Raw genomic sequence first — 26,159 nt, forward strand, 5'->3', positions numbered from 1 at the left:
AAGGCTTGCAGTTCCTGTACCCGACTGATGTCGGTGACAGATCTGCACAGTGTGTGCCTTTGTTGCCTGGAGCGCGACCACGACCCCAAGTCGTGCTGCGTCTGTGCCGTTCGAGGTCCCGGTCACGAGGGAGGTCAAGGGACCGGTCATAGAGTCATCACCACTCGTCTAAGTCTTCAAACTCAGGGTCAGGTAAGTCGAAGCACAAGAAGTCGAAGCATCGCTGCTCTTCGACTTCTTCTGGTCGGTCGGCTGACACGACGAAGAAATGCGGGTAAGGCCCCTGCCGTGGCTCCGCGTTCGGAGCCTGAAGAGCCGACTCCGAGGCGATGTACGCCATCTTTGGGCAGCCCGAACCCACCGGTTCACCTTCGGGCCAGCATACTCAGTTGGGGGGCCTAGGCCTTCTCTGCGGGAGGCTCTAGCCCTTGCGCCGCAGGCCCCCCTTGGATCCAGGCCTGGATCCCAGACTGGCGCTGGTTGACCTCATTACGCCTCCACCAGCGCTGCTTCCTCCGGCACCGCGTCCATATTTGATGCCGGTCGGGCCCCCGGCCTGCATCGACCCTGGCCTCCATCCTGATGTGGACACTGAGCCAGACCGACATCGCCCGATGCCGGATCCAGTGCAGAGTGGGGTTGTTATGTCCCTGTTCACTCCTGGGGTCCTTTTAGGCCAGATTGCCACCCAGAGGATGAGGTGGAGGACCAGTTGGAGTAAGACCCGGACTGGAGAAAGGACCTGGGAGAAGCCAGTGGTCTTGATACATCTCCTGATCATGGCATGTTGTCACCTCCTACTGTGGCAACGGAGGAGGGAGCGTCATACGCAGTGGCGTTGCATAGAGCAGCTGAGGCTCTCAACCTTGAGCTTCCTACTGTGGCAATCAGGACTAACCTCCTGACTGAGGTGCTTCAACTGGCTGTGAGCTCTTCGAAGCCCCTGCTTCCGTTTAATGAGGCCCTAACTGACATCCTTTTGGGCACCTGGTCCACGTCCAACACAGGGTTTCCCGTGGATAGGATGATCGCCCAACACCACCGCCCGGCCCAGGGCGACCCCACTTTCCTCTCCCAACACCCCACCCCTGAGAGCTTGGTGGTCCAAGCTTCTACCTCCAAGGGTGCATTCCCTATTGCTCCCCCAGATAGGGGATCCAAGAACCTGGATTGTCTTGAAAAGAAGATTTTTTCTTCTGCCAGCTTGGGTTTGCGGTCGGTAAACACTGCATGTCTATAGGGTAGTTATTCCCACTCTGTGTGGAACACGGTTGCGCAAGTGCTGCTTCAGTGCCCGGAGAAGGACCGGACACTACACTCCCAGGCTGTCGCTGCCGGGAGGTACGCAGCAAAGTTCACCATTCTATTGTGGGCTGGATACTGCCAACTCTCTAGGCAGGACGATTTCCACGTTGGTAGCCCTTCGGCGCTACACCTGGATGAGATTGGCTGGCTTTTCTGGGGATGTCCAGAATACTCTCATGATGTGAGAGTAACAATGACCCCCTGAATGAGAAATAATAATATTCCTAGGACAGGAAAAACAATTGTGTGTATAAATTCCTAGGCAATAATATAACAATAGAACAGGAAAAGGTTGCAAAAACAAGGACATATAGTAAAAAGCTAGTAGTCGAAATTATTATTTATTATATATATAAAATAGTAAAACAGCAATTACATAATCATTATCAATGCATACAATGTTGGCTTAAAAACATACAGAAATAATAATAATCAGTGACAAAAAACACATGAATTAATAATGGAAGGGCTCTGAATATACTCCACACGCGTTTCGGCGTTAAAAGAATGCCTTCTTCAGGAGCCACAAGGTATTCTGAAATACACAGTAAAAATAAACAAGAAATATAATCAATATGCATCATTAGAATAACATCTATATATACAATTAAAAAACATACATTTCATAAAAGTCATATATGTAGTACAACATATCAGTACATCTAAATACAAAGCAACCAATTCCTAATTTCATTAATAAAAAAAAAACCACGAATAGTATGAGAACAATAAAATATCTGAGTAATCATATCATCTTGGTATTTCACATGTAGGCAAACCTAACTAAAGGACAGTGATATCACTATAATAGAGTTATTTATGGGGCACTAGAGATATCAATACCTATTGCTAAATTCAAACTAACCAACAGGGATTTGCCCTTATGCTCACCTTTTAAGAGAGCTGTCATGTATTTACATTGATGGTTTTCACTTTGATCAAATAGCGAGCTAACCGTTTTTTTACAATAGAATCTTTCGGGGTTCTGTAGATATAAGAGAATAAAATATCCCTCAATACTATCATCCTTGTAATGTGCACTTGCATAAAGGATATTTATTCAAAAAAGTTCGGTCTGCTTACCAAATTATAAAATGATACCTCCTAAATGCAATATCCAAAGGTTATGTAGGGATCACTTCAGTCGACCAATATTTGATAATGAAGGGTTCAAGTTGGCATAAATAGACGCTCTAAAATAAACAGGCGTCCCCAGAAAGTGTTAGAAAAGAACCTTGCGGTAACAACAAAATATGCATTTATAGAACTTCACGTCTAGTAGATGGTTACGCTTACCGAGGAGCAGCACTATTTGTTTCTTTAATTAGTAAATTCCAAATACATTCATACAGATCGTTGAAATGTGTAGAAATCGTTGTGCTTCTTAATTAAAATCGTGGTGAATACAAGACTCCAAGATGTGTGAGTCTGAAAATACAAACGGGTACAGCAGACATAAGACCCGAAAAGTAGATACGGAAGGAGATTCATCTTATTCTATTGATATACAATTAGTCTAATCTGCACTCGAGGTAACGCTCAAAGAATCTTACCATTTGAGACGAGACGTTATAACAGCAGATAACTGTTTCGGTCTTTGAAAGCGTCCTGCGGTATAATGATCAATGGCGGCGTATTGCTTGGTAATGCAAGTCTAGAAAAACAGATATAACTGAGTATAGCATTTAGTTCTAAAACCAGAAGGGCATGTCCGATCACTAACATTGCAATGACATAAAAAATATGCCTGAATTAACTACAAACCGGCTCGTGAACTGAACACTACCTGATTCAAGCCGTATGTGTGTTAACGAGGACGTGGCAGCGAAAGATGGCTGTTCGCGTCCTCCGACGGTTATTGGGACGTATCAACTGAATCGAGAGTAACGCGATCTTAAGTATACAGCGAGGGAAGATCAAGAATCACGTGATTGACTAGCCAAGGAATATTAAAGGTATAGGCACCCTAAGAATTGGCTGATAATTGGATTTTATGCAGTAATCTGCGATAATCTGCAAAATAAGAAACTCGATTGAGTCAGAAATAAGAACCTTAATAGAAACAAGTAGTTTACTTTAATGATTCTCAAACTAGGACTAATAGTGGAGCTAATAGGTATAAACTCACTTTCATTTGCCATTATAGAAGCCTAAATCCTGTGTAGGAATACAGATTACAGAATGACTCAGCAGCGAAAAATGCAACATAACTAAAATATCGCATTTTCCCAAGGGATTTCACTGTTTAATCCCCGTTTATATGTGTCCAATACAAAAATCCAATATACTTCTTTTTTCTTTCGGATAGCACAACCACCTCTGTTATCAGGTGTTCTAATTTTTTCCAGAATTCGCCATCGAAATTCATTCGGTTTATGATTTTTTTCCAGAAAGTGTTTTACCAAGGGAGCTGTCAATTTCCCTGTCCTGATTGCAGACCTATGTTCAGTAAGGCGAACCTGGATGGCTCTAGAGGTTTCGCCCACATAACCTAGGCCACATGGGCAGAGGATAAAGTAGACAGTATTCATGGTTTTGCAGTTCCAAATGTCATAAGCTTTGGCGGAAAATCCATTGTGAGAAAAATCCTCACCACTCAGGATATTAGGGCAGGATTAGCATGATGAACACTTCACAGTCCCCCGTACTAGGAGGTTGTTCAATAGTGATCTCTGGCTTAATCCTGAACCAGACATAATCTTTTCATATCTCGAATGAACAATCCGATCTTTGATGTTCTTATTTCTTTTATGGGCGAACAAAGGTTTCGCCAGGTTATTATTCGAGGTAGGGTTGCAGTTAAGAATATGCCAGTTGTCATTGATGATCTGTTTGATTCGATCATCTAGAGTTGAATGTCTTGTGACACAGACAATTTGGTCAGTGGCAACTGGTGTCTTAGGTTTCAATAATGCATCCCGATCATAAAACCTAGCTCTTTTGTAGGAGTTTCTGATCAATCTATGTGGATAACCTCACCTCTGTCCATGAATTTCTTCCTCATATTTGCGGCTTGTTTATCATAGTCATCAAGATCAGTACAGTTCCTGCGAACTCTTAGAAACTGTGAGAAGGGTATACTTTGGCGTTGACTCCTAGGGTGAAAAGTCCTATAGTGGAGCAACGTATTGCGTGCCGTGGGCTTAACAAAAAGGTCAACCTCAAGTTTATTATTTGGATTCATTATTAAAATATCAAGGAATTCAACCTGTTCTGTGTTATACTGTGCAGTAAACTTTAAGTTAACATCAGTCAGGTTGATGCAAGAAAGGAATTCAAGCAATGAGTCCTCCCCATTGGTCCAGATAAAAAAGATATCATCTATATATCTGGACCAATGGGAGATAGACTCAAAAAAGGGGCAATTTCATTCTCAATGAATTTACTCTCAAAATGAGACATATAAATGTTAGCTATTGATGGTGCAACTGATGCACCCATGCTTACTCCCTTAATCTGGTGGTACAGTAAGTCTCCAAATTCAAAAATATTTTCAGTAAGAACAATGAATAAGCAATTGATGAGAAATCTTTTAGGGCAGACAATATTATGTTTATCAATGAACCAATCCGTAGCTCGAATCGCTTCATTGAGAGGGATATTGCTATATAAGGACTCAATGTCCATGGTGACTAAAATATCCCTTCCTGATACAAAATCAAGATTTTCGACAACATTGATCAGATGACCCGTACCTTTTATGTAAGATTTAAATTGAGGAATGTAAGGTCTCAGATGGTGATCTATATATTTAGATAGAGGCTCTGTTATAGTTCCTATGGTAGACACAATGGGTCTATATGGAGGATTTCTAGTATCTTTGTGTATTTTGGGTAAGCCATAAATACACGCTGTTGTACCCTTATTAGAAATCAGAAAATCATGTTCTTTCAGGCTAATATCGCCACTCGATAGGGCCTCATTGATCAGATGTTGAATTAAAAAAAAAATAACATTGGAGGGATTAGAATTAATTTTAAGATAAGTAGTGTTATCGTTCAACATATTAATCATATTCTGTTCATATGTGTCCTTATCGATAACAACAATACCTCCACCTTTGTCGCAACCTTTGATAACAAGGTCTTTATTGTCTGCTAATGCTTTTAATGCAAAAGATTCATCCTTACTCATATTGTAAAGAGGTTTCGGAATAAAACGGAGTGCTCTTTCAAGTTTTTGGAGAACTACTAATTCAAAAGCAGCCACCTCTGGGTCTAACTGTTCTAGAGAGGGGCTGAAAGTGGAGGGTAACGATAACTCTTTGTGTCCGATAGACACCAGATCATTTTCTACAGTCAACTGGAAGAACTTTTTTAATCTAATTTTCCTAAAAAAATGAAATTATATCTTGGTGTAGCTCAAATATGTTCACATTAGTATGAGGTACATAAGACAGACCTCGGGAGAGAACAGTCTCACTATGATTATTCAAATGGGTAGAGGATAGATTAAATATAGGAATTAGTTCCCCTGACCCCAATATTGTCGACTGCGAGTCTCTCTGATGAACTGTGGTTCTTGGTGTTGATGTGCCTGCTGGTTCATGTGGAAGTTCCCCCTTTGTTGGCCTTGAAATCTCACTTTGGGACGTCCACGTCGAGGCCCCCGATGTGGCCTAGAATTAGGAAAAGAGTTATGAGCTCCTTCTGAATCATAATAATTACTAGACCCCTCACATTCGGAGTCTGATGTCTCAGAAAAATTATTAACTCTTTGAGGGACAGTCCTATTTTCATCAACATAATGATTTTGTTTGTAAAAATCATTCCTCAAGTATGGATAGACTGTTTCGTCGGAGTAGTATCTCTTATCTTTAGTTAACTTATCAGTCTTCCTTTTGTTTAAATAATTGCTAAACGATTCCAGCTCTTTATTAGATTCTTCTATTTTTTTGATAGCTTCATCTACTCCATTCATCTGTTTAAGTTTTTCTTCCAGTTCATTCACTTCGGTTTTAATGGCAGCTGCTAATTCTTTCGCTGTTTCTACAATTAAAATCATTAGGTCACGGGAACACCTATTCGCTATCTGACTCCATTTCTCAAGGAAGGGTCTGTGATGTACAAAGAGTCCCGGTTTAATGCGCACCCGTAACCCATTGGGAATAATACCTGTTTTTAAATACGCAAGCATGAACTCTCCATGCGCTTCCATCCGATTAAGTTTTTTCTTTAGATCGTAAAGTTTTTTACTTTCATCATTACCTTTACTGTTGGAACCAATACTACTGAAGAAAGCTGAAGTACCAACTAGCAAGGCGAATTCATCGTCAGTAAACCCGAAGGTTTTGAGATGGGCCATGTGAACCTATAATATGAAAACTCAGATATTAGCAAATTGTTATTAATAGCAAGACTGATAATCGTAACAAGTAGGCCCTGCACAGACAAGCTGTGGGAAACAATGTGAGAGTAACAAGGACCCCCTGAATGAGAAATAATAATATTCCTAGGACAGGGAAAACAATTGTGTGTATAAATTCCTAGGCAATAATATAACAATAGAACAGAAAAAGGTTGCAAAAACAAGGACATATAGTAAAAAGCTAGTAGTCGAAATTATTATTTATTATATATATAAAATAGTAAAACAGCAATTACATAATCATTATCAATGCATACAATGTTGGCTTAAAAACATACAGAAATAATAATAATCAGTGACAAAAAAACACATGAATTAATAATGGAAGGGCTATGAATATACTCTCATGGACATGCCTTTTGATGGCTGTCGCCTTTTTGGCTACAAAGTGGACAATGCTCTAGAGCGTTTCAAGGACTCTTGGGCTACGGCCAAGTCCTTGGACCTCTCCAGTCACCCCGTGCAGTCTGCTTTTTGCCCATTTTGTGGCTATGGAAGGGGTGCCCCACTATGTCCCGCCCAAAGTGACAGGCTAGCACAAACTCCCCAAACTTTGCGCGGCCGAGGACGTGGGAACCACCGACATGGTTCAGGGGGCCAGCGGGCGGGCCAGTCCACCAACCCCCCCTCTGCAGCAGCCTCCAAACCCTCCTAGTCCGACATTTCAGGCCCATCAAATGCCAGTGGGCGGCAGGATCTACCATCACCTCCCCCACTGGCGGACCATCACGTCGGACAGGTGGGTTTTTCAGATGGTCCGAAGGAGCTACTCCCTACCCTTTGAGACTACCCCTCCAGCCATGTCACCTCAGTACCATCGTATGTCGAAGGATCATTTGGGCCTTCTCCAACAGGAAGCTACGGCTATCTTGGCCAAGGGAGCCATCAATCGCATTCCTGCTCCACAAAAAGATTGTGTTTGGTACTCCCACTACTTTCTGGTACCCAAGAAGGACAAGGGCCTGCGTCCTATCTTTGATCTCAGGAACGTCAACCACTTCCTCCAGAAGGATAAGTTCAAGATGTTGATGCTCGCTCAGGTCGTGTATGCCCTCGACCCTGGAGACTGGTTGGTAGCGTTGGACTTGTAGGACGTTCACTTTCACATCCCCGTCCTGCTGGCGCACCGGCATTACCTGTGGTTCACGGTAGGCCACAAGCACTTTGTTTACCGTGCTCCCCTTTGGCCTTACCAGTGCCCCTCGGGTGTTCACGAAAGTGATGGTGGTGGGCACAGTTCATCTGCGCAGATCAGGGGTTCCAATCTTCCCCTATCTCAACGACTCTCTGTTAAAGGCGCGCTCGCCCCAGGCTGTCATCTCCCATCTACAGACTACGGCCGACCTCCTGCATTCTCTGAGGTTCTCCGTCAACGTGCCGAAGTTACACCTGATCCCCTCTCAGAAGCTCCTTTTCATCGGAGCAGTTCTGGACACGGCACGGTTTCAGGTTTATCCTCCTGAACAGCGAGTCCGGGCTATTCGGGCTATGATTCCAACCTTTCATCCTCTATCCCGGGTTTCGATCAGAATGACCCTGAGGCTACTGGGCCTCATGGCCTTCTGCATCCTGCTGGTCGATCATGCCATGTGGCATATGCAGGCTCTGCAGAGGGACCTGAAGTTCCAGTGGGCGCAGCATCAGGGGAATCGGTTTGATTGCGTCCAGATCCCAAAAGGCACTGCGCGACAATTGCAGTGGTGGATCATGAACCAGGATTGGGTCAACATCAGATTTCTCTCCCTTCCTCAGCCAGAATTCACTGTGGTGACAGATGCATCCCTTCTGGGATGGGGCGGCCACATGGGAGAGGCAGAGATCAGAGTCCTCTGCTCTCCGGCAGAGTCTGAGCTTCACATCAATCTTCTGGACATTTCTGGATATTCATCTTGCACTCAAAGCATTCCTTCCCTCTGTCCGGGGAAGAGTAGTCCAGGTGTTCACGGACAACACCACCGCCATGTTATACTGCAACAAACAAGGTGGGGTTGGGTCGTGGACCCAATGTCAGGTGGCCCTCCGCCTCTGGACATGGATGGTACTTCAGGGCATATCCCTGGTGGTTCAACACCAGGCAGGTTCACTGAATGCCAGGGCGGGCAAACCCATCCGGAGGTGCATGATGGATCACGAATGGCGTCTCATTAGAAGGTGGCGCAAGGTCTCTTTTAACAGTGGGGAGAGCCTTGGTTAGATCTATTCACCACCGAAGAGAACGGGCAATGTCAGCAATTCTGAGCGGTGGATTTTCCAAGGCGGTAGTCGCTGGGCAGCGTTTTTCGTCGCAAGTAGAGTTGTGGTTTGTATTAGGCCTTTCTGCCTATACCACTTCTGCCCAGAGTGCTGAAGAAGATCAAGCGTGACCGTGCCCAAGTCATTCTTGTGGCTCAGGATTGGGCACGAGGAGTCTGGTATCCCGAGCTTCTCAACATCGCCATCGATCCTCCGATCGGACTGCCTCTTTAGGAGTATCTTCTGTCGCAGCAGCAGGGGACAGTCCTCCACCGAACCTGTCCAGCCTCCACCTCCTTGCGTGAAGAATGAGTGGCAGCAGTTGACGTCATTTGACCTGTCTCCCTGTGATGTAATCTTGGCAGCGAGGCATCCCTCCACTAAGACAGTATACGCCTGCCGATGGAACACATTTGTCGCATGGTGCACAGCAATGGCTGTGGATCCCCTTTCTTCCCCTCTTTCTGAGGTTTTCTTGTTCCTTCTTTCTTTGGCCCAGCAGGGCTCTGCTCTTAGTACTATCAAGGGCTATCTTTTGGCCATTTCTGCCTTTCTAAGGCTTCCTGATCAGCCTTCTTTCTTTAAGTCCCCTGTTGTAAATGGTTTCTTAAAAGGCATAACTCTACTCTTTCCTCCTATTCCCTTTGTTAAGCCTCAGCGGGACTTGAATCTGGTCTTGACCTATTTAATGTGCGCTTCTTTTGAGCCACTTCACAACTGTCCTCTAAGACTTTTAACTCTTAAAACTGCATTCCTGGTAGCTATCACATCTGCCAAAAGCGTGAGTGAGCTCCAGGCTCTTTCATCCAAGCCTCCTTTTCTGACTGTACATCCGGACAAAGTTGTCCTACGAACTCGCCCATCCTTTATCCCCAAGGTGGTCACTTCTTTTCACATCGGGCAAACCATCACTTTGTCCACTTACTTTTCGCTTCCTTCAAAAGAGGAAAAGAAGCTCCACCGTCTGGACCCACAACGTGCACTTTCCTTCCATCTGGATCGCACAAAACAGTTCCAGGTGGATGACCAACTCTTTGTTGGCTATGTGGGCTCAAAGAAAGGTCCGGCTGTACTCAAGTGGACCATCTCTAGATGGGTCATTTTGTGTATTAAGGCCTGCTATTCTTTAGCTAAAAAGAGAGCCTCCAGTGGGGCTACGCGCCCATTTGACCAGAGCGACAGCAGCCACTACTGCTTTGTGACGAGGAGTTCCTCTGAATGACATCTGTCAGGAGCTACGTGGGCATCGCTGCACACATTCACCAAACATCCAAACACTACTGCCTAGACAGCAAAGTCCGGAGAGACAACTTCTTTGGCCGTTCTGTTCTCTAGCTTTTTCTGGTGTGATCTTGGTTTGCAGACCCACCTCCGGGGTTGGTATTGCTGGAGTATCTATTCTAAGGTAAGGAATCTTTCAGATGAACAAGTTACTTACCTTCAGTAATGATACATCTGTAATAAACATAGGTAAGCTATAGATTCCTAACCGCCTCACCCATCCTACCCGTTCTGCGAACTGATTTCCAGGGTAGAGGACATCCTTTCAGGGCCCTAGTTGTGTGCACCAGTGGTCCGTGTCTTGCATGGCTTTGCATTTCTGGCGCGGAAAGTTGTGTACAGTACTGACGTGAGCACGTGTGAGCGGCATCTAACTAGCTACCACGATGACATTCCGGCGAACACGATGCCAACGACGAACGCGGAGCCGACCGACGCCACCTTCCGACGCGCAGAGGTGCTGCTGACGAAAAAACTTTCTGGATCTAGTCTGACGCCTGGGGGTAATTCTAAGGTAAGGAATCTATAACTAACCTATGTTTCTTGCAGATATATTGTTACCAAAGGTAAGTAACTTGTTCTTTAAGCCCTTGACATTTAGGGTCAGTACCCTAAGACTTTTTGCTATTGATGTCATTATGGGCTCTCGACTTGCCTCCACCCCTTCCCACCCCGCTTTCATGTTGCTCCCCTCCCCCGATACCCCATGTGGAACTATCAACCTTAAGTATGGACTAGATGTGAATTAGGATTACCTAATGGGCACCCAGTAACGTTCCGCAAAACCATAACAGGAACAACAAGGAACCATAGTCTCTGTATTAACGAGTGAAACAAAGGGACCATCTCTCTACCAGTGGTGAAGTCTCTGTGTCGGGCAATGACCAAGTCCTCTAAGTCTCTTCCCACCTCTCTGCACCCCCCTCTCCTCCCGCTGCCAAGCTTTCCACTCAAGCCATGTCCCCTAAGACAGGTTCGTTAGAGTAAGTATCCTCCCCCAGTTTCCATTTTTCATTTGCCTTTTCGTCCCACTAAACCCTTTTGCGACGAGTGACGCGATTTGGGGCCCCATATTACCACACACTCTAATTGCACATTATCATGAATGCCCAGTATGCTGTTCTTCTTTGTCACCAATCTGACAACGATTGGCACACTGGACAGACGTAGTTTAGCGGCCTAACTGTCCAGTGCGCTTGCGCAGTCCTTCCACCTCCTGCACATGCGCAGACTCCCAATCTATTCCCTGAGTCATGCGCACTTACAGCTACTATGCCGAATCCCGGAAGAAGGCACCGCCCGCTCCGCCAGGAGAAACATCTATTCAAAAGTCTGCCCCTACCTCGTCAGTCAACATTCGGGCGGGGGCCAGGTCGGGTAGGTGCTAAGACGCACCAGTTATACTGCGAAACTGAGTATTCTTGCATGGACTTTGTCCACAATGCCACCGCTTAATGGCTGTTACTAGGATGCTGTGATGAGCACTTTGCTCACGTGTCCCCTTGATAATGATTTTACTTGTCTCTCCCCTACTAGCCCATACATTTACGGGTTGCCGGCACCCAAGCCCAGGGAGCAAATCTCCATAAATCGCAAGGTGAGATTGCGGGACTATCACCCACATAACCTGTATATAGTCTGCACAACTATGTTAGTCATACATGGTGGTACGAAATTAGCGTGGACGGAGCCACCCACTTGGAGCGGGGACAGGATGCATTGATGTGTTGCGGCCTCGCTGATTCCGGATCGCACATCACAATGCACTACAAGCCTTGGGTAGGGGTGGCAGTTCACATTTGGACTTATGCTACCAATGCAGATACTGTTCACTACACGTTTTTGGTGCGACCCGGGCAGTGGGGGTACTCCTGCACAAACCATGAGCCCACCACTTTCAGGTCGCAAATGGGTGAGCTGCCCTTTAGGTGGCTCTGACTTGCTCTCACCTGGAGACCCACCCCTTACGTAAGAGAGCACCTGTCATGTTACTTGCGCAGTAATCAGATAGCGCTTTGCGCTTTTACGAAATCAGACACGTGCCACATGCCTATGAATAATTGGCGCATTGTATCTTGCTATTTCCTTTTTAGGTCTCGGCTAGCGTAGGCTGCGCATGCGCTGTCTCGCTGGCGAGATTTTATGTTTCTTAGTAGCTAGAGTAAACCCCGCCCCTCTTCTCCATTGGCTGGCTTCCTAAACGGCGGCCAGCCATTGGAGAAGAGGTTTTAGTGATGTCATTTTTTCCAGCTAAACCCCGTCTTTTCGGATTGAGGTGTGTGTTTTTTTGTTTCTTTCTCTCCTCTTTCCATTCGCTGGAATGTAAACAACAAGTTAAAAACACGCCCGTTTTTTTACATTCCAGCCAATGGAGAAGAGGGGAGAAAGAAAAACACGCCCCCCAGTCTGAAAAGGACGGGGCGTTTCTCTGTCTCTTTTGTGCTTGTTGATTGAGTAACTCGCAACGCTATACTGGTGTAGTGCCTGGTATTATGTTGATCTCCCTCCCTCCCTCCCTAGGTTAACAGTTTCAATAAACATGTGAAAAGGACGGGGCTTAAACCATTGTTTTTATTAAATCCTAGCGGGTGCCCACCCCGCCTCATGGCCACCTCTAATTTACTTTATTATTGCTAGCGGGTGCCACCCTGCGTCATGGCCGCCATCCTGATCTATTTCTTTAGCGGGTGCCCACCCCGCATGCCAGCTTATTTGTAAACTTGAGGGATCCAACCCCTCATTGTCCCGCATGGCATTGCTGCAGCCAGCAACGCAAGCCGGAGCCTCACGGGCTGCTCTTCCGCTTCTCCCCAGCGGGGAGAAGCCTCGCCTCGCCTCGCGGGCTCCATTCTCTAAGTCCCGGTCCCGAGATGGGGGACCGGGTGAAGCAGGCGAGGCGGGGCTCCCAGGAGTAGGGAGAGCCCCGCGTCATGCTGGGCGAGGCCGCTCCAGAGCCTACCTTCCGCCACGGAGCCACGACCGGTAGAAGCCCTGCCTAAGAGCCGGTGAGTAAAAGCCGGCTGGGGGAGTTGGGCCAAGGAACCCTGCTGGTGCCTCGCTCTAGAGCAGCCCCGCTGAGCAGAGGGCTGCTCCGACCAGGCCGCAATGTTTACTCTGGCCCCAAGGGGCCCATGCTGTATTGTGTAGGGGGTAGTGCAGGGGCACATTGTCGGTGCCCGCCCCCCGGTCCCATACCGCTGTTGGGGCCCCCATCATTATTCCTAGAGCCGGAGGGCTCCAACGAAGCCCCAACTATTTCCAGAGCCTAGATGGCTCCCAACATTTGGCGATCAGGCATTGCCCAGGCCCAGAGGTTTAGTCCAGGTAGAAGGTTTGAAACTTACTTATTGAGTGACACAAGTGGTCACATCCAATAAATTGAATGAGAAGTTAGAGTAGGAGGCTGTAGAAATAATGTTTTTTAACATACGCAATGGAACATGGCGGCAGTTCCATGAAGGAGCTCTTCAAAAAAACAGAAGAAAGAACAAGGGAAAAGATATGAATCCCCTGGGCACTCTCAACCTGTGTTTTAGGGTTCATCTCTACCCATCCTTCTTCAGGAACCCTTGAGCCACTAATCTGGGAACGGTGCCAGACAAAGCCCTACAATGTACCAGGTTAGATATGATGCAGAAACCTTGGTTTCTCAGAGATCACAGATACAAGGGTATAAGGAGAGATAACTCACTGGGTTAGAGCCCAGACCGATAAGAGTCCAAAACATCTCAAAGATTTGAAGGCTCGAAATCCACCACCTAAAACGCACAGGGAACCTCATATATGGGTTCGATGTGTGAGGGTACTTCTCTCAGAAGCTCTGATGACTGTTTTAATGAAGCCTTCAAGTCTCCAGTGGTCAGTGCGCAGTGGAATGAGTTACTCTCTGAAAAATCCCCGGGGTGTACTAAGTTTCATGACCTATGTGTGTGTGTGTGTGGGGGTGGCTCTGTGTGTGTGGTTCTGTGTGTGTGGGGCTCTGTGTGTGTGACTGTGTGTGTGTGTGTGGCTCTGTGTGTGTGTGTGGCTCTGTGTGTGTGTGTGGCTCTGTGTGTGTGTGTGGCTCTGTGTGTGTGTGTGTGTGTGGCTCTGTATGTGTGTGGCTGTGTGTGTGGCTGTGTGTGGCTGTGTGTGTGTGTGTGGCTGTGTGTGTGTGTGGCTCTGTGTGTGTGTGTGTGTGTGGCTCTGTGTGTGTGTGGCTGTGTGTGTGTGTGTGTGTGTCTCCCTGTGTGTGAGTGGGTACAAATGCAATAGGTCTCGCATTTGCGAGAGATTAAGCTTTTGGCATTGTAAATGATAATGCCATTTATTTATCTGTTTTCAAGACCAACACATAAATAAAAATGTTGTCATTTACAATGCCAATAGCTCTAACTTTTCCAAAGGCGAGACTGTTGCATTGTGAATGCTTGTTCCTTTCTCTCCCTATCTAGGTCGTTTTATAAGGGGCATACCAATGATTGAGTTGTGGCTCAGCTTGAGTTGTTACACAGCGTGACCTGGAGGTCGCCAGGTCTTGAAGCAGATGGAGAACCTGGCCAGGGTACAACACTGATGGCATTTCTCTTGCTTTCTTCTGGATTCGTTCTTTCAGAGAGAAATTATGTACACAGCTCAAGATGTCTAATGATCAAGGCAATCCGAGGACCCTAGCGACCCACTCTATGGGTCCTTTCCAGACAGATCACCAATGCCGGGTTCTCTTCTAGGATTTGGGCAAATAGCTCTGCAACGCAGGCCTCTATGTTACCTCCCTCTGCTTTTCTCGGGCCCCCTAATTCAATTATTATTATGTCTGTAGCACTTTTTCTAAGTCCTCCGCTTGGGCTTGTATGTCCAACTGTTGATCTGTTAGGCAAATGATTTTCTGTTGCAGCTGTGCAATCTCCTCATCACAAGAGGTTTCCCGTCCTTCGATGGCATCCATCTCATCCGGATATCAGTCACCTCCTTGCGTACAGACTGTAGTTCACTCAATAGACCCCGCTTCACTGCCAAGAGGCCATTTTTCAAACTGGATAACAGGGCCTCCAGATATGGGCGTGTGACTGGAGCCTCCAGATCTTCCACTGCCAGCGAGGTTGCCCTGCTTAGGTCACCTTTGGGCTGCTTTCCTGAGGGCCCGACTGCTTTATTACCATGTCTTTAATGGAGCCCCCCCTTCTTTGCCTTCGCGGATTCCATCCTTTCGGAGCTACTAGGACCAAGTCTGCAAGGAGTTATGATGGGTCAGCACAGTGCTCAGGGCTTGGATCCTCTACACCTCTGGCCGGGCTTCAACCTCACATGTGCTGCACTCGCAGTGTCCCTGGATACATTCAGTGGATATGACTTGAGCAACCCTGGTGGTGGCCCGATATCTCTGGCACTTCGCTGCGGGCGAGTTAAGAATGGAGTGGCCCTCATAGTGAGGACCCTCTTGGTTTCACCCTCATTAAGCCTCCTTCCCTATCTCTGATACCTCGGGGGCGCCAAAGTGTGTCTGCTCCGGTCTATAACAGGGGTCCCAATCACTGAACTGCTGCTTTCACTTCTTCTTCCCTCAAATGCGGCACCTGCAATAGTTGATGGTGTCCTCCACCCTGGTGGCTTACTACGTTTCATAGGCCCTTCCAGGACCATCTGCCCTCCTGCCGCTATGCAATATCACCACCCTCACTGTTCTCCATTGCTGGGAAGCCACCTCTCCCGTGACGTGTGCTCTCAGTGGGGTATTGCCTGCCGTTGGTCACTTTACCCCCGACACACCCAGCCCAGGGTCTCCACCCGGCTCCATTCCATCTGCTTGGGTGGCAGAGAAGGGAGCTCACCCCCAGCCGATGTTCACTCACATGAAGGGCATGGACTTGTCCGCCAATAGCCTCTCTTCGGTGTTATTTGTGTCCTGCCAGGCTCTGTGTTCCCATCTGTCAGGCACACTTTTGAATCAACTCGGGCGCTCTTCTTCTCGAAGCGGGACTCGGGAGCCCCGACCTGCCACATTGTTGTCCGCTCCGGGCCTTCTCGCTGTCAACTCCTCCTCTTTTCTGTCTCTCTCTGACTGACCCGTCCTGGTCGCATGCGTTCCCGATTGAGGAAGCCAATCCGCTGTCCCGGTGTCTCTCGGGGACTGCGGTCACAGTCTCTGTATGTAGTCCGGCCGCTCCCGGACTATCGAGGGCGAGTTTCAGCTCCTGCTGGCGTCTGTCGGCCTGCCATGTCACTGTCAGGCAGGGCTCCGCGTCTGCGCAACCCAGGCCCTGGCTCATTTCTCTCTCGAGCTCTGCAAGAGCTATCCATTTGATATCCCCCCCAAGGGTGTCCAGTGCCGTCCAAGTTGCCCTCGTTGCCCTACCAAGTGTTCTGCCATCCGAGAGAGGTCTAAAGTTAGGGCGGTGGGGAAAGTCTTGCCTGGCCGGGACAGAGAGATAGGAATCCACGTCTCAGTCCTTTGCCATCTTGGCCACCCCCCCCCCCCAGCAACATTTTTTGAGGTATTTTCCTCCTGATGTGTCAAGGATGCCATTGAGGAAGACATGTTTGAGACCCTGTGGCGCCATGTCGAGGACGGACCCGCATTTCCAATGTTCCTAGTGTCTGGAGCGCGACCATGACCGCAAGTCGTGTTCTGACTGCCTGCCCATGGTGTCGAAGGCTTTGATGGAGTGGCCCCTGAAGCTGTTAGCAGCCTGGCATGCAATTCCACAGAAGTCACGGTCACTCACGAGAGGAAGTCCTTGAAACCGTTCCAGGAGTCTAAAATCTTCATTGTCCCTCTCAAAAGCATTGGGGCATTCAGGTAACAGGCACAAACAACACAAGAAGTTGAAGCGCGCTTCAACTTCTCGTCTGTCGCCCGACATCGAACATTGGCGTTCAAGACCTGGTTCCTCAGATCCTGCGCCTGGGTTGACTCCACATATCCTCCGTTTTACAGGAGTCGGAGCAGCTCCCGCCTCAAATTTATGACATCATGTGTTTCATGTTTGAGAGTCCTGACCCCTCTATCGCACCTTCGGGCCCCCATGGATCCAATCATGGATCTGGACCGGCGCCTATCGGGCCACTCTAACCTTTCCCGGCTCTTGCGCCAGTGCTCCATACCTGCACCAGCCCCATTGTGATCCCTGAATCTGACACAGAGCTGATTCAACCAATGCTGATTCCGGCATCATCAGGACCCTGTGTCCAGGGTCGAAGCCTGAATGCTATTCTGAAGGGCTAGGCCTCAGGGAGGAATGGGAAGGGTCACTGGACCCTTTCTGAATACTAGCCTTATGATCACGATAACGACTGGTGTGAGAAACTTGGTGATACTAGCAGATTGGATACATGTCTAGATACTCCCCCTACAATTGCTACAGAAGAGGGAGCTACATACGCAATGATGGTTTGGTGGGATATTGAGGTCCTCGACCTTCAGTTGCCCTCAGTGGCAGTCAAGACCAACATCTTGAAGGAGGTGCTGCAACTGGACGTCTCCTCCTCCGAACCTCTCCTCCCATTCAACAAATCCCTTAACAACTTCCTTTTGGGGACCTGGTCCAAAACCAACTGAGGGGATCCTTTGAATAGGACGATTGCTGGCAGCTACCGCCTCGCTCCATGGCGCTCAAATTTCCTCTCCCAACACCATACCCAGGAGAGCTTGGTGGTCCTAACTTCCCCTTCCCATGGCACTCCCCAGACAGGGAATCCAGAAGGCTGGACAGCTTGGGAAAAAAACTCTTTCCTTCCGCCATCCTTATTTTGTCGGCAGGGAACGCCATATGCTTATTGGCCACTACACCCAGACTCTCTGGGAAGCGATTGCGCAAGTGCTGCCAAAGGACCTGAAGGAGGCCCGGACATTCTCTCCTAAGCAGTTGCAGGTGGTAGAGACGCAGCAAAGTTCATTATATGATGTGGTTTGGAAACAACGGACTTGCTAGGCAGAATAGTTTTGTCGATGGAGAGTCTCAAATGCCACAACTATCCGAGAACGTCTGGCTTTTCAGGCCAATGTCCAGGCTTCCCTCATGTACATGCCCTTTGATCGCACCCGTCTCTTCGGAGACAAAGCGTACCCAGCGCTGAAGTGCTTTCAGGACACACAGGCTACGGCCAAGTCCTGGGGCCTATCTGCTGCCCCAAATCATCCCCAGTCTGCTTTTCGCTCCTTTCGTGGCCATGGACTTTTCTACCACAACTACCCTATCCCAACCACCAAGCTGCACAATTTTCCCAGCCTCTGCGTGGCCAAGGGCATGGTTCCTATCGACCATGTGGGTCAGGTAGCCAGCAGTCTGGTCTAGCCACCATCCCCCCGGCAGCTGCAGCCTCCAAACCTCCTAATCTTGCCCTTTTGGAACATGGGTGCCCAGTTGGTGGCGGGATCTGCCACTACCTCCACCATTGGCTGTTCTTAATATCCAACAGGTGGGTTCTACAGATCGTCGGAACGGCCTACTTCCTCCTGTTGGAGACCACCCCTCCCTCCATGCGTCCATCTTACGACAGGCTGACGGTGGATCATTTGTTACTGCTATCGCGAGGAAGTCATGGCTCTCCTGGCCAAGGGAGCCTTTGAGAGGGTTTTGGTGCCAGAAGCAGGCTGTGGTTGCTATTCCAGCTACTTTCTGGCCCCCAAGGAGGACAAGGGTCTTCGTCCTATCCTACATCTCCACATGTTTATATTGGCTCAGATCTCCACATGCTTACATTGGCTCACGTCTTGTCTGCCCTGGACCCAGGAGACTAGATGATAGCACTGGACTTGTAGGATGCCTGTTTTCACATCCTCACTGGAATAACGTGGATAACCTATTGTCCTTCAGAGCCTGGGTATGAACAAGAAAGATTACAAGTGGTTCTGTCGGGAGAAACAATTGCATAGTCATACAAAGAATTAATCTGTGAGGACAAAGTCTAATACATTCTTTTATGGACTTTGAATGGAACACAGATAAACAGGAATAATCATTGCGTCAAAACATAATATTTACTGGTTTGTTGTGCCTGTCAATTCAATACACTTTATTCGATTAGATTAAAATCATAAAAGGACACAGTATAAAAATACATTAAAATACATACAATCGATGAGTGAGTATTATATAAAATCAGTAATGTTCATATCACTTCTTATCAATATCAACACATAAATAACATATAGATGAAGTAATTAAAGTGAGAAGGTGATAGGCGTGACAATGTGATATTATACATGAAGTGCAAAATGTATATACAAAAGTGAAAATCAATAAAGATCTGCCTATTAAGTTTTTTACATATTCTCAACAACGCCTGTATAGTCCATATCTTTCCTGGGGCCAGGAAAACTGTGGGACATGTGCCTGAATAACCACTGATGTTTCGACCCTGAAGTTTGCACAAGTGTGTCACAGCGGGTCTTCCTCAGGTCAAAGAACAGTGGAGGACAGCCTATAGGGGGCAAGGGAATTCAAGCGTAAATCAAGTGTGTTCCATGAGATATAAAATTAATTAATTCAAGTGGTCACAGGATTACAGAACTCACCAAAGCCAGGGAATGGTGAAAATTCCCACACATCAAAAATGCATTATTGGTGGATGGCATATGTCTAGGAACTGTGGGGTAAAATACAAACAGGTAAGCAATTGATTTGACCCAGTTTTGTGAGAGCAAAATGTGGGGTAAAAAAGTAGTGAACTTACCATCCATCACGTGTAGAAGACTGTGGGGGTTGTTTCATAGACGATGCAGAACGCACGGGTACTGGTATAAGACTTAACCACGAAACAGTAAAGGCAAGAGACCACCAAAAAGGTTGGAATCTGAGTAATAAGGAAATATTTTGAGCCCAAAGTAATGCAAATTGGAAAGAAATTCGCTGCTCATTCAGCGTCAAACCTACCTTGTCTGAGGAATGAGAATCAAGGCAGAAATATTTGGCCACTCTCTCGTAGAATCTAAAATTAAATTCAAGTCATGTTTTTGAAAAAATACAAAAGGGGAAATACGGAGGTGGTGCCCATAGAATCCGGCCTGTGTAGCCTATATTTCTTGTAATTCACAATTAATTTTCGTTCTGCCTTCTCAGCGTGGAAAGGACCTGCCTGCCCATCAGTGCTACTTGCAGTTTACGGTAGGCCATGAGCATTTTCAACTCACCATGCTTCCTTTTGGCCTTACCAGCACCCCTCTGGCGTTCACCAAGGTGATGGCTTTGGTCGTAGTTCATATGCTCAGGTCAGGGGTGCCATTCTTCCCCTAGCTGAAGGCACGCTTGCCCCAGCCTATTGTCTCCCACCTCTAGACTAGGGTGAACCTCCTGCAGTTGCTGGTGATCATTATCAATGTGGCAAAGTCAAACCTGCCTCCCTCTCAGATGCTCCCTTTCATTGGAGCTGTACTGGACACAGTGCATTTCCGGGCTTATCTTCCTGAGCGGTGAGTCCAGGATATTTAGGTTATGATGCCGATGTTTCAGCCTCTATCTTGGGTTTTGGTTAAACTAAATCTGAGGCTACTGGACCTCATGGCCTCCTGCATCCTGCAAGTGACGCATGCCAGCTGGCATATGCAGGCTCTGCAGTGGGATCTGAAGTTCTAGTGGGTGCAGTATCAGGGGAATCTCTGTGACATGGTCCAGATCTCGAAGGGAACTGCAAATGACCTGCAGTGGTGGCTAATGAACCCCGATTGCGTCAGAGGCAGACCTCTCTCCCTTCCCCTAACAGATCTCACAGTAGTGACAGATGTATCATTCCTGGGATGGAGCAGCCATTTGGGAGAGGTGGAGATCAAAGGACTCCGGTCTCCGGTGGAATCCAGACTCCACATCAACATGCTGGAGTTCCGTGTGATTCGACTGGCATTCAAAGCCTTTCTACCCTCCATCAAGGGAATGCTAGTGCATATGTTCATGGACAACACCACTGTCATGTGGTACTGCAACAAACAAGGTGGGTGGCATTGTGGACTCTCTGTCCAGAGGCCCTGTTTTCTGGACATGGCTAGAACAGCAGAGTATATCATTGTTGGATCAACACCTGGCAGGTTCCCTGAATGTCAGAGCGAACAAACTCCGCCGTCAATGTTTAGCGGATCATGAATGACGTCTCCACCCAAAGGTGGCTCAGAGTATCTTTCAGCAGTGGGATAGCCTTGGCTAGATCTGTTCGCCTCCACTGAGAATGTGCGATGTCAGCAGTTTTGCGCGCTGGAGTTTCCAAGGCAGCTCTCGCTCAGAGATGCTTTCTGACTCGAGTGGAGCTCAGGACTTCTGTGCAACTTTCCGCCCAAACCACTTCTTCCCAGAGTTCTTAAGAAGATCAGAAAGCCAGGCCCAAGTCATCCTTCTGGCTCTGGGCTGTGCACTGAGAGTCTGGTATCCCGAGCTTCTGAACATGAGTGTAGACCCTCCAATCAAGGATTTTCTGTCGCAGCAGCAGGGGAGGGTCCTCCACCAGAACTTGTCAACTTTCCACCTTCCTGTGTTGAGAATGAGGGGTGGCAGTTGATAGCTTTGGACCTTCTTCCTGACTTCTGCAATGTTATTCTGGCAGCCGGGCAATCATCCACCTAGATGGTATATGCCTGCCGTTGGAAGCGATTTATATCATATTGTACATAACACTCTATTGACCCACTTTCTGCCTCCCTTTTTGATATTTTGCTTTTTATTCTTACTCTTGCCCAGCAGGGCTCTGCTTTGGGCACTCTGAAGGGTTATCTTTCTGCTTTGTCTGCCTTCTTGCGGCTGGCTGACCAATCCTCTTTATTTAAGTCCCCTATTGTAAATTGATTTTTGTAGGGGCTTGTACATGTGTTTCCCCTTTTCCTTTTAATGTACCCCAGAGGGACCTTATTTTGGTCCTCACATTGTTGATGTGTGCTCCTTTGGGGCCTCTTCACAATTGTCCCCTCCAGCTGCTCGTGATTAAAACAGCCTTCCTCCTGGCAATTACATTTGCCCGGAGAATGAGCGAGCTGCAGGTTTTATCTTCCAAGTCTCCATTCATATCCGTTTATCTGGAGGAAGTGGTCAGGGCCAGCTCTAGGGCGGTGTGATCAGTGCCACCACACCGGAAGCTGATTTGGGGTGGGGGTGCCATGTTTGCAAGTATATTATTGTTTTAAAAGCACCAGCTACTGGATTCCTTGCCCCCAGCAATTTACAGGCATCAATAACAATGTGAAGATACCTCCGGTGATTAATGTTCTTCCTGTTTTTTTGTCTAGTTGAAGTTTTGACTCATTATAAGGTAGCGCAGAGGGTTAATATGCCTGCTGCCAAGAACATGTACCACACAGATCATAAAGTGCACATAATATAAATAGATCATAGGTTACTAGTTTTGTCAAAGAGATATTTTTGTTACTTGCAATTTGTAGGAGGTTGGCTTAGTATATGGTGCACACTTATTCAAGTGGTGCATCTTGCACTGATCCAGGAAACCCTTATGGTAATTTTAGTGCTCTTTGATAACCATAGAAAGCTTTGAAATTTATAGCTGTGGAGAGCAGCTTTCAGTATTATCTTGAAGGAGTCTTCAGCAGCTTGTTTTACCTGTTTAATCTGTAGTGTAAAATAGATGAAAAGAAACTACACAGCGTTCGCAAAAAAGTATATTTATTACTACACAATATCACTATCACATAGGTATACCTCCTACCTGTAGAAATCCAACAGTGCATAAAAATACTTCAAATCCAAACAGGAAAGTAGCACAGAGTACAGTGGTCTCCAGGGGGAGACCAAACCATACACTAAAAAAGTGGAATGCAAACGCCAAAGAAGAATGGAACTTGCACCAGAAAACCCACAGGAGCCAGAGACACAAAGAACCACCCAGGGTAAGTACCCAGGAACCCCACGGAGGCTGTGTGCAGAGTGTGAACACAGCTGCGTGCCCAATGGAAGTCAACGGAGAAGTCACAGTTGCAGTTTTTAAGAAGGACACTTCCCAGAAGACCGTGAAGAATTCCTTTGGAGGATGGAAGGTTGGAGAGCCACGCCACCTGTGGTTGCCCCGGGAACCAGGTTACCTACATCAGGGAAGCCAGGTGCATAGGGGTGAAGAGATGTCGGAAACCTTTGTAGACGACAATGGAAGGCTTAGAAGAAGATGCCTCTGGAGAAAATCCCATGGAATACAAGGGTGGATTCTGGAAGTGACAAACCTCAAAGCAGAGGGGACAGAGTCTATGCCACTCGAAGGTGACCAGAAGGCACAGAGACACAATGCCCAAAGTTATCGGGAGGTTCAGAGAAGTTGACGGTGACCTTGTCACTGCAGCTGTGAGGACCGGGCAATACTGAGGAAGACCAGGAGCCTTGCAAGAGCTGTCCCACATCAGATGTTGGTAACTAGGTGGTCGTTGCCCGGCGGGAGCACCAACAAGCCTTGGTAGCTGCAACTGGGGTGGACCACAAAAAAAGAACAACATTGGGACTACCCAGTTCCAAGATACTCACCAACAGCAGAAGAGTATGAGAAGGACTCGAGCAAGCAGGGGAGCCCACTGAAGCAGTAGAAGACCCTCAAGAGGACCCACAGACCCAAGGCACAGAGGATCTCTAGCAGCTCACCAAAGATGAAGTACCACGGTGTAGGGGATGTGGTGAGAGCACATGATCTTGGAGGGAAGAGGTGCTGGAGCTGGAGCTTTTTGTAGCCCGAAGATCTCTGAAGTGCAGAGCCAACAAACCTTGGCAATGGCTCGTCAACGCTGTGTACAGGGGTTTGGTCTAGCGGTTCCAACAAGGGATTCTGGCCTCAAACTTGCAGAGAGGACAGGTCAGGCCTCGAGGGAGTAAACACTATGGGCCACATGCATCATTGTTTGATTTTGCAATTCCTAATTTGCGATTTTTAGGGAATCGCAAACTAGGAATTGCAAAATGGGATGCATGATTTTTTTCCCATAATATTTGAGAATCGGTAAAAATCGCAATTTTTACCGAATCGCAAATATTATGGGAATACTAAATTGCGAATTCGCAATTCCCATTGATTCCTATGGGCCAAAAGGCCCATAGGAATCATTGGGGAGGCATTTTCACATTGTGATTTTCTTTTTTAGAATCGCAATTTGTTCATGCATTACATGGGTACAGGGGGGGGTCCAAAGGACCCCCCCCCGCACCCCTGTAATGTATTTTTAAGTGCATGTTTCACACACACATGTCCTAAGGACATGTGTGTCTGTAACATTACACTTGAAAAAATGCATTTTTGTGCATATTTAAACATTTTCGCAAATTACCACGAGGTTCAACCTCGTGGTTATTTGCACCCCCTATTTTGAAATTCGCAAATTTCAAAACAATGATGCATTGCTTTTATGGAATCGCAAAATTGCGATTCCTTAAAAGCAATCGCATTTTTGGAAATCGCTAAAAATAGCGATTTTCACAAAAATGCATGATGCATCCCAAAAACGTATTTAGGAAGTGCAAACGGCCGAATTTACCGATTCGCACCGTTTGCACTTCCTAAATAGGTTGATGCATGTGCCCCTATGAAACAACTCCCTCGTGACCTCTCTAGTTTCTTACGGGATTTAACCTCTAAATTCAGACATGGGCACAACAACCAATAACAAAATCATTTTACTTTCTCATTTTCTTTTTATTTAAATTATTTTTTCATTAGTACTTCTCATTTTCTTTTTATTTAAATTATTTTTTATTAGTACTTCTTTTCATATCATTATTTTCAGCTTAAAAATTTCATCAAAGAATACATAATTGTCATCAATGATTCATAATACAAAATTCATTATTCACACTCTCATACATTTATTACCAGGTAGAGAACTGACACCAACAATCCACTCACTCACTCATACCTCATACACATTCACAACTCAATCTATCTGTGCAAGTTAACACGTTCAGTTGGTTCTTGTCTATTGCCCAATGCAGAGCCACTACAAACAGTAGGATTTTACAAAGACTTCGTCAATGCGTTTCGGTGGCAAACAGCAATGATAGGTGCCACCTTCATCATGACCCGCCAGAAATGTCAACACTTGTTCTCTACACCCTGGATTTTCTCTTGTTTAGTCTTCAATATAAAATATTGGACATCAATAATCTAGGAAGTCACTCCAAATTATAATCTTTTATCAAAAAAGGGCTTGCTACCTCAAATATCTTGCCAAAGGAGTGTGTCTTCTATCCTGCCTGGGTTTAGCCAGCGCTGATTATTGCAAGGTTCCACTGAGAGATGGTACAACCTTGGAAGGGTTTCTTTGTATTTCTGGGTGTCTGTTAGCTAATCCTCTAATGCAAAGTTCCCACAATCCATCGATCTCCACTCAGACCGCGTTGTCTCGATATTTTCATAAAGTCACTATTTTATTCGGCATACCCGTCCATCAACATCCTGCAGCGTCATTCGCGTCTCCACTCAGGAGGGTTCTACCAATCCTCCCCTACTCTGCAGTCCCGCCCCATCACACAAAGCTGCCTCAGCAGGAGGAAAAAAAATGATAATAGCATTATGTTATTATCGTTTTATTTTTTCCTTTTTTTCTGCTTCAAGTCAGTGGGGCGAAGCTCCTCGCCTTAGCGGAGGAGCCGCTCCTGGGTACTGCTCACAAAAAATCTTCTGGATCCAGTCTGATGCCTGGGGAAATCCAAAGATAAAGAATCTGCAGCTAGATATCTCCTCTACCAGATAAGGCGTTATTGAAGCTAAGTAACTTGCTCATCAAGGCAAGCAAGTGCCAAATAGGGCAGGAATCTGTTGTATATTTGGGCCACCTTGTATGTGGAGGGAAAGTTCACCCTTACAGCCCAAGATCCAAACAATTGTGGACTGGGTAGCGCCAACAACCCAGACTCAATTCAGGGCATTGTTTGGCTTGACTGAGTACTACAGGAGGTTTGCGAAGGGCTATGGTACCATTGTGGCACTCCTCACACATTGGCCTACGAGAAGCAACCAAAAGAGATAAACTGGACTGTAAGCTGTCAAAAGGCTTTTGACATTTTAAAGGAATCAATGTGCTCAGCACCCAT

The 26,159-nt window shown here is 46.8% G+C and overlaps 1 protein-coding gene across 1 annotated transcript in view; it reads left to right on the top strand.

Moving 5' to 3' along the window:
• The window catches only part of LOC147659471 (dynein axonemal heavy chain 5-like), a 566,399-nt gene that overhangs the window by 336,989 nt on the left and 203,251 nt on the right, over positions 1–26,159 (top strand). The window lies entirely within an intron of this gene.

The sequence above is a fragment of the Lissotriton vulgaris genome, unplaced genomic scaffold (assembly GCF_964263255.1).
Source record: "Lissotriton vulgaris unplaced genomic scaffold, aLisVul1.2 SCAFFOLD_1229, whole genome shotgun sequence".
Classification (NCBI taxonomy): domain Eukaryota; kingdom Metazoa; phylum Chordata; class Amphibia; order Caudata; family Salamandridae; genus Lissotriton; species Lissotriton vulgaris.